The 9739-nt window shown below is 41.3% G+C and overlaps 1 long non-coding RNA gene across 1 annotated transcript; it reads right to left on the reverse strand.

The window, feature by feature from the left end:
* Positions 1–5230: 5230 nt before the first annotated feature.
* LOC121636062 lies at positions 5231–9073 on the reverse strand. The gene is made up of 3 exons (XR_006009604.1): positions 7763–9073; positions 5700–5874; positions 5231–5542 (listed from the first exon to the last, which is right to left on the reverse strand). It is a non-coding gene; the product is annotated as an uncharacterized LOC121636062 (long non-coding RNA).
* Between the last annotated feature and the right edge of the window lie 666 nt (positions 9074–9739).

The following is a 9739-nucleotide window of genomic DNA, read 5'->3' on the forward strand; positions in this document are numbered from 1 at the left end:
ACACACAGGCCTTCTACCCGAACCAGTAGAAAAACCTGTCATTTCTTTACTAACTATTTTTATATGAGCTGAAATAATAGAAAAGGAACCAGAAATGGGAATAAAAGGCATCATGATGAGAAAATAAACATTCAGATGGAGACTGACTTTAAACCAATCGTATCTTCTCGTCTGGTCTGTAGCTCAGGACGTGTGTGTGAGATCTTTGGTCATTTAGAAATGGATATCAGGTGTAATCTGCCGTGTCCTGCAGACTAAAGAGGAGAGAGAGCATCCAGCTTGTTATCAGTGGACAGGTGAACAGCTGCATCTCTGATGGGATGGCTGCATTAGTGCCGATGGCGTGAGCAGCTTCCACATCTGTGAAGCTCCATCAGTGCTGAGAAGACCTCGTTTAGACATGTCTTAGTGAAACAGTAGTGATAGTCGTCTCTTTTTATGTGTAACACGGGGGGGACGACCCGGATCGTGACCAAGGACGGGACTGCAAGGGTCCTCTGGTTGACCAAACCAATTTCTAAAATAAGGTCTAGAGCTCCCTATTATAAAATGCACAAGTTTGTTCAGGCTACTGATTGACAGAAACGAACAGTAATACAAAAATAATTTCTTTATTCACATTAAATTCTTTAAAACATGCCTTTGAGCAGACGGGACTTACAAACATAAAGAAATCACTGCACACAAAAGAAAATAAAGAAAAACCAAACAATTAATGAATTAGTAAACTAAATGCAAACTTAAACTTATCAAAAGAAAATCCCTCCTTACTCAAACTCCTAAAAGTCTTGCACTAACCCTCCACGCCAAACCATAAATGTGGGGGGAAAGCCAAATAAAACTAAATGCGCATATAAAACGCGGGGCAGGAACGACCACGTCACCCCTACGGCTCAAGCTTAGCCAGCTTAGACGATCTGACAATGCGAGGTATGGCGGGCAACAACTAAGATAACAGAACCTGGCGTCACGTTGAAGACGCTCAAGATGCTGACGAACTAAAGAAATAAGCAGGGACTAAAGAACATAGCATCTAGAGAACACAGCAGCTAAAGAACATAGCAGGACAGGGGCAATCTGTAACACCAAAGAACAGAATTAGTCATCCAACCTGTCCATCATTATACGCGTTCGCATCTGCTGCGCATAACTCTTACCTGCACACAGCTTCCTTCACGCACCCACACGAACACCCCCTCAGCACAGCCTAATGAGGAACAGTTAACATCAGCTTGCTGTCAACAACCACACACACACAGCCTTCAACTGCTAATGTCAATTACCTTCACCAGCCAGACTAGGGGACATCCACGACTCTGACGGCAACCTCCAACAGTTCTGCTTCGAATCAACACTGCCAGAACCCCGCAGCGATGCACTCAGATGCTGCATACAGCCGAAAACCAGAGACCTACAATGCGGCTACCCGCACCTGTTTATAATCCCCTTGATCAGCCAGCGCGGGCAACACGGAGGTGGAAACACGCCCTGCCACGCCCCCACGGCTGCACATAGCGTCGGAAACATCAGTCTCCCTCACTATGCAGAACCACCTGGTTACATATGGAAATGTGATCAGTAAACACGCTATCATGGATCACTCATTGTGGATTTACCAGATAGTTTCTGAATAAACGCTGAGCTTGGCGGGATAAAAATCCCAACCTTTCTGGGACTGGGGTTGTATTCCAGTGAATTTTTTCCACTAGAAGCTTTACTGTCCAGCTGGAAGGTCTTCAGTTCGGTAAACTCTGATTGGCTCCGTCCAATAATCCGACTGTAGGAACTATTGATGAGCGAGCTGCAGATAACAGGATCAGTTATCCATCACATTGATCAGAAGATGCTCTTCACTGTGTGTTTGCAGCGGAGCGGATGTTCTGGGAGGTGATGCAGCTCCGCAGGGAAACGTCCTTCTCCAACCTCGGTACTACAAAGACCAGCCGTGACCCACAGCCCCATCCTCCAATCACAGCGGACTCTTACAGAAGCCCCGCCCACCGCCTCCAGTTCTGGTTTCCAAAAAAAGAGACTGAAAGCGTTCCGTTGATCCGGATCTGGACTGGAATCCTGTTTGATATTTTCTCCTCACCAGTTAAATCCAGTATTTTAAGACATGAAGCTACAAGGCAGATCTTTAACATGAGAAGAAAAATGAAGCTGACGTCTTTAAATAAAACAAGTTCAATTTCTCAAATAATGTTTCAAGAATTATTCAAATTTACTAGAAATTCATTAAAGTAAATTAGTTAAAAACACAAAAGGGTGAATGAAATGAAAGATTGTGTTTTCGTGGAGACGAACATTCAGTGTTTTATAAATAAAGTTGTAATATTTCAGGACTGTTTAAAGGAGGGATGTGTCAACACAGATACACCTGTGACACAATGAGGTGATGATGATGTAACTCATGTACCTCATATACTTCACTACCTGGACTAATAGTTGCTGCTACACACGTCTGTAACATGTTGCATCTGTATATTCCAGCATGTATGTAGTAAGTATGTTCTACTGCACATACCAGTCCAGTGGGGATGACGGGAAGGATCGCTCCCAAAGCCAACACATCATCCCGTTCATTCCCTCTCTCTCTTCTCCTCCAGACTTCAGTCGACCATCTTCAGCTTCTATTTTCCTTTAGTTCTAGTAGCCGACAACACCTGTTCCAGTCTGGCTGCTTCTCTGTACATGGTGTTTATTTAATAGAGACTTTTGTTGTGTTATGTTGGTTTCTTCTAGAAGCCAGTCATGTAGCAGTGTGTCGTCATCAAGCTGCTTCTTCCTTTCAGTAACTAGTAACTGTCTGGAGTAGCTTGTTGTCGTGTCTAAGCTAGCATGTTATGCTACTTCTAGATGATGTTTGGAAAGTTTGCCACACTTTGATGGTGCCAGTAAAATTCCAGCCAGGTGTAGTTTCCGGATGTATAACCCCTACTTGTACCCTCCCAGAACACGAGGAGGGAACACGGCCCCCTCCCCAACCCACCGGAGGAGGATGGTTTTATGATTCAGGTACCAGCAACGGGCAGGATTTGAACTAGACGCTGCACCACTGGCGACTTACGGTTCTCCACCAACCCCACCACGCCACCGAGGACCTTCACACTCACACTTGTTCTCGTGGTGCTTTTGTCTTTTCGTTTTGGCCGTTGGACGTGAAAACTGATGTGGTGAATGAAGAGGTTGGATCCCAGGTCCTCCTGCCTCCAGAGTCTTCTCCTACCAGCCTGAGCTGTTCTTCCAGAGATGTGAAGCTTCACTCTTTACTTTAGACTGGACTCTTAGAGGAGTTAAGAAGCTTTAAATTCATGGAGTTTAAACTGGAATTCATCACCTGCAAGCTGTAAGATTTGAACCTGCAGCTTGTTGAACTTCAGCCAGGTCTCCATGCCCCTGAGCTTTCCTCTCATACAGCTGCAGCCTCTGCAGCTTTTCTAACTCCTTCATTTGGCATCCAAAGGGTTAAAAAGTCTTTCCATCAGAAGGTTTGATCACAGCTCTACTGATAATCCAGGCTTCACCATCAGGGTGAGCCGTTCTCCCAGACACTCTGATAAACTTACATCAGTGTTTCTACAACATTTAGAGGATCTGAACTGGAAGCTTCTGCTAAGAGTTTTCTTTACATTAACATACGTGTACATTTACACGTGTGCAGTAATCCTAACCACCTGAACTGACCCACCTTATAATACGTACAGAAGTCAGATTTATTAAGTAAGAAATATATAAAAGATAAAACTAGTTCTCTCCTGCCTTGGAAATGTTTTAACTCCCCTTGAGGAGCTTTATGGATATAATGTGACAGGACAGCAGAGGTGAGGACCCAAACGCAGACTGATGAGGCAGGAGACAAACCAACGCCATTATCCAGGATTTAATATCAAGGAACAAGGAAACCGATACAGACTGAACACGAAACAACAACAATGATCTGGCACCGAGTCAGAGAAACCAAGGCGTAAATAAACAGAGGACGACTAACAGGGAACAGGTGAAGTGAGGGAGCAATCAGACCAGGTGAACTAACGAGCCGCAAACAAAACACACAACACACACGGGAACCAACAAAACTGGAAACTAAAGTAAACATGACAAAACCAAGAACATCACCTATGACCACGACATATAAGGCTCCTCTGATACTTCAGTATTATTCATTTCTTTTAGTAGTTTTTTGCTGAATAAAGATTTAAAAGCTGGACCTGACACAGGATATGAAAGAAAGGAGCCCTGAGAGGACTTTGTTGTAAAGAGCTGCTGTACAAATAAAGCTGGATTGAATTAAACAGAAGAGAAAAGGAGAGTAAAACGTGGAGAGAGGACAAAGATAGAAACAACAGAAACAACAGAACAACCAGCTGCAACACCGGTAGAGAAACAGAAAACATCCTACGGCCTCTATATGAAAACACAGCAGACAATCATCAGGAGCACCTGCAGAAAGACACACTGAAAACCATGAAAACAGCAGCAGAAAGTGTGTGTGTTCTACTATTCTTACACTTATACTTCACAGTCTGGACGGGGCTCAGCTTACATGCATGTTGTACTTGTATGATGGAGCGTGTTACAAAGAAACTTCTAGAAAAAACTAAACATGTTGCTTTGCGTTGCTCGTTGCTGTTACACACTGGATGATCACACACATGTGGAACTAACAGTTCTGGTCTTTCCTACGTTTCTCAGGCCTCCATCTATTGGTGGTTTTATTGTCATTAGTTTAATTTATTTCAGCCAGTGATGAAAATAAAGAAGCTTTGTTAGGCGTCATTCACACACAAACATGCAGCAGAATGAAAGATGAAATCACAACAAACATCATCATCTGTTCTACAGTTTTTCTTCCTCTAACTTTATACCATAAAACAATAATAATAAATTCTATAAAGTCCTTTGTGCTGAATTCATTTAAGGTAGATTCTCTCCTGGAGCATTAGAAGCACTGCTAGGTATGCGGCATAATGGAGTGAATAAAGAAGATTTATGGTCCTGTTAACAGTTCTTGGCAGAGGTTGGTCACCACCATGCACCTCTGGAGGAACGTCAGTGTGTCTTCAGGTGTCTCGGGTTTGCCAGCTTGAAGACAAAGTCAGTGCAGAAGGCAGAGATGATCCCTTCCTCAACATCGTCTGCTTTCACAACGTTTGGCGCTCTTTTGGTGAAGAAGGACATTTTCCAGTCTTGACCAGTCAGGAGAATAGTTGTGTGTGGAGATAGAAGGTCACGCTACAATCACACGGAACAAACACAACGAACCACATTAGAGCTCATTTTTTAATTCTTTGTAAAGTAAATAAACTATTTAGTGTGTAGTCAAATGTAATTAAATAATAAAAAGTTTATGTTTCCTTTCAACTATTTCTGTTTTAATTACATAATTTCAGTCATACAATCAATAAGAAAAGTTAACTTGCTAACTTTGTTGTGTGTGTTTGGTTCAGTTAAACACCACATGTCTGCATCAGAGTCTCCAAGAGGGATTAAAAGGTTCATGTTCTCCTTATAGACGTATGGGAGAAATATAAAGAGTCAATACCTGCAAGAGAAACAATACATTTAACATCTAAACCAGGTTTTAATGCTGGAAATTCTTGTTTCTGTATTTCAAAGGTTTCAGAAAGCTGAAGACAGCAAGAGGGTGATGTAGAGAAAATGTTGCTTCACTGGTCTGGGCGACATGGTTTAATATGCACCTGTTAACTCCTGGTAACTCTTCAACGAGAGCCTCCTCTCTGGCCTCCAGGTACAGCTGCTATGGCAGAGATTTCTCTGGAGGCAGGTGAAGCACTTTTTGCAGACGCAGTCAAATCTTTGTCACTTCTTTCCCAAAGCTGGATGTTTTCGCTCCACTTCATCACAAACCTGCAGCTGAAGAAATATCAAACTGTCTTCAGTTTTACAATAATTGTAAATTTGTCCTCAACTAATCTGTGGTTCGGTACAGCCGAAGAAGGTTTGTAGAGATGGTTTGTGTAGAAATTGGCCCAGCAGCTTACTATTTAGACTACAATCAGTTTAGAAAATATTTTCTGTAAACCTGAAACAGCTACACGTCAAAGAAAGGCCCAGAAAAATAAATTAAAATTAAATAAATGCTAAAACACTGGCTCTGTAACTGTTGAAGCTTCATTTACAACGTGAAGGACTGAAAGTGAAAAAGTGTCAGCAGGAAGAGAAAGGGAAGGAGCAGAAACAGCTGAGTTCGTGTCCACATGGGGACGAGTTTAAGTGTAGCCATAAAAAATGTCCAGTGTTTGGACATTTTGTCCTCATACAAGCAGCATTTTGGAAGCTTGTTAACACTCATTTTTGGAAGCAGGTCCCAAAGTGAATTAATGTGAAAGATCCATAGTTTTGTTTCTGCGTCTGTAGGAGCCATTTTTAAGTATCTGTATATACCTTGTTTGGCCACCAGGGGGCAGCATTGTACAGTCTTTTGTCAGCGCCTATATAAGCAGGAACCTTCCTGCAGGAGACAGCAGGGCCGGAGTGGGACTCATTTAATGCCTCAGACCGGCCGCTTCAGATCACCACCTATTATTATTAAAATCATGTAATTATAACCTTACATGTTACGTCTACAAGAGCACAATGTTCTGTAAAACCTGGTAATTCAGTATAATTTTCTACAATATTTCTAATCCAGTGTAAGAAAGGGTTGCTTCACAATGTAGATTTATTTCAACATGAGTCCTCATCTCCAACATTATTCTTTACATCCTTTCAACAACATCAGAATCTAGATTCTGTTTCAATAAGTGTTCACAGACATTCAAACCTTAAAAAGAATAAATGGAATATTAAATAAGATTAATAAAACAAAAAGTGTTGAAGTTTATGAAGTTTTAATAAACATGGTTTAGAAGCGATTAGAAAACAATTTTGTTTTTTTCAAAAGAAATGATGAAATCTCCATTAAAATATGAATCAATCTGAATTAAACTACAAGGGAAGTTTATTTGTACTATAACACATTTCACATACGAGACAATTCAAAGTGCACATAAAACATTAAAATCATTACAAATGCTGCAAGAAAGCAGAAAAGACAGAAACAAACAGCAAAAATCACAATAAAATTATAAATTACATTAAAATGATTAAAAGCCAGATAAGTTAAAAGTTAGCTGCAGATTTCATGCATAGGTGCAGGAGAAAAGAAAAGTTTTTAACCTGATTTAAAGTGTCTACGTTTGTGTAGTGATGTGATGTATAAATTTAGTGGCGCTGTCGCTGTATAACGCTGGGAGGTACAGAGAAGAAGTTCTCCAGAGAAAATGTGTGTTCTGAACAGCACGTTAGCTGTACGTTGTGGAGATTCCTGTTATGGAATAAAGTGATGTAGTACTTCAAAACGTGTCAAGTTACTACAGTTTGGTGAAAGTTTAATCTCCACTGGCAGTTTGTTCCACTTGTTTGCAGCATAACAGCTAAATGCTGCTTCTCCATGTTTAGTCTGGACTCTGGTCTGGACTAGTGGACCAGAGTCTACGGATCTCAGAGCTCCGCTAGGTTTATATTCTCTGAATTTATCCCAGATGGATTCTGGGCCTAGACTACAGCGTTCTTTGTCTTTCCCAGGACGAGCTGTTAAAGACCAGCTTCAGCCAGACTGTGTGCTATATCTCTCATCAACCAGCAAGACAAGACTGTGTTGTGTTCAAGGGACAGACTGCATGTGGAACACTCTGCACACAACATGCAAAAACACATGAACAGGAGTTAACAGGTGCATATTAAATGATATGATCCATACCAGTGACATAACCCTGCTGCTGTTTCCAGGTGTGTGAAGCTTTGAACTCCATGTGTTACACACGGGAGAAATTCAGCCATGCTCCGCTTCATGAAAGGCTTTATTCATGCTGATCCCTGGAAGGACGAGGAACAGTATAGATCAGCGGTGGATGCTGTCAGCTGTTCTGCCTGACCGGCTACTTCCTCTAAGAAATTCCAGCTCCGGACCGGTCACCCCCATTAGTAGAGCGCTACTGCCACCTACTGGTGGAAAGCAGCGCAGCTATCCTCTCTAAACCAGCTACAGATTAACTGGAACATAAACATATGTAGACGTCCGAGTACGGATCTCACCTGGAACCACAAGGAACAGTATAGACCTGCGTCCCAATTCAGGCTCTGAACACGTTTTAGATTTTATAACAGAAAACATTTTACATATAAGATGCAACTTAAACAGCTTCAACTGAACAAGGCCGAAGACAACAGATACAAACGTGGAGTTTTTATTTATTTTATTTTACATAGAAAAATGAAATAATGTGCAGTTTCTTCAAAATATCAAGAGTTCTTGTTGCTTTCTGGTTCTTCACATTTTCAGCTGAGCTGGTTTAAGATTTCAGATCCACAATAAAAAGATTAAAAAGGTTTAGATCCAGAACATTTACACTTGTGGACATGAAACCTGCCAAGAATGATTAATAGCTGAATAACAGAGTTTACATCACTGACAATCCTTTCAATATAAAATATAAGATGAAAACATTAATGTGGATGTTGATGTTTAACTGAGCCCAGACGAAGCTTTCCATGTCGGACCAGAACTGTTTGGTGGGAACACGTTGGAAAATATCTGGAAAATTGTCTCTTTGTTAGCTTTGCAGAACACACAGGCATCATCAATATTTATCTGGAATCTTTGAAGTGTTTCCTGAACAGGAAAAATCTGAAGTTAAACCTTAAAAGAAACTTCTTCCAGCTTGTTGTTAATCCAGTAATTATGAAGAAGTTTAGCAGCTTTTTCCCTGTAAAGCAGCCGTGGTAGAGTCCCAGAAGAACTCTGCAGCAGCTGGAAGTGAACCGCACGCTTCATTCCTGATTTATTTGTTGCTCCAACGTTTGTCTGTGAGATCAACATCAGCCATGAAAACGTTGTTAAATTCCGTGTTAATCTCTGGGAATGACGTGTTCTTCAACATGTGACGAGCCTGCAGGAGCTGCATTTAAGACAACAGCCAACTCTTCAGCTGTTCCAGGTAAATGACTTTTTTAAGGAATTCTGAATGTCAGAAGTCCCGTTTTTATCCAACAACTGACCTACAAACAGAATTCCTTTTCCAGACCATGTCGGATTGTTGGGGAAATTTCATATTATTCCCTTTACTATATTGTGTCTACTGATCACTCTCAGGGTAAACAGCTTGTTTAAGTTCTTGGTAATTGAGTTTAATACTAAGTAGCCTGTTGCTATCGTAAATGTGGATGCATTCTTTAGAACAGTTCGCCCTGATCTGTGTGACTTATCTGATACCAGCCAGGCGCCTCAGGATGACCCAGCCGGGCATCCTGCCTTAATGTCACTAGGGTTGTTTACGTGCTCAAGAAACTGAAAAAAAGCTCATTAGGTTTGCTGAAGTGTCTAATCCTGTGTGAGGAACAGACAATCTCTTTGTTTGTATTTCATGATGTGTTGTGACTGATCATTCTACTTAAAAGATGCTGCATCTATGTTTCTTATCAGATTCTCTTCAGATCTCTGTTCTGTCAGACCTCTGAACAGTGTCTCGGATTGCAATTCTGTTCTTTTATATTTTAATCCTGTGTTCAATAAACTTGTAATCATTTTTCACTTCAGAACCAGACTCCTCATCCTTGACAGAGTAACTTTTTTTGCCTCAACAACCTGGTGTCAGAAGTGCTCCTGCGTGGTCAGTTTCGGGTTTTACGACGGGTGTCTGATCAACCTGAGTACCTCTCAGCTTTTGTTTCTGGGGGA

Source organism: Melanotaenia boesemani (assembly GCF_017639745.1).
Source record: "Melanotaenia boesemani isolate fMelBoe1 chromosome 2 unlocalized genomic scaffold, fMelBoe1.pri SUPER_2_unloc_3, whole genome shotgun sequence".
NCBI classification, from domain to species: Eukaryota; Metazoa; Chordata; class Actinopteri; order Atheriniformes; family Melanotaeniidae; genus Melanotaenia; species Melanotaenia boesemani.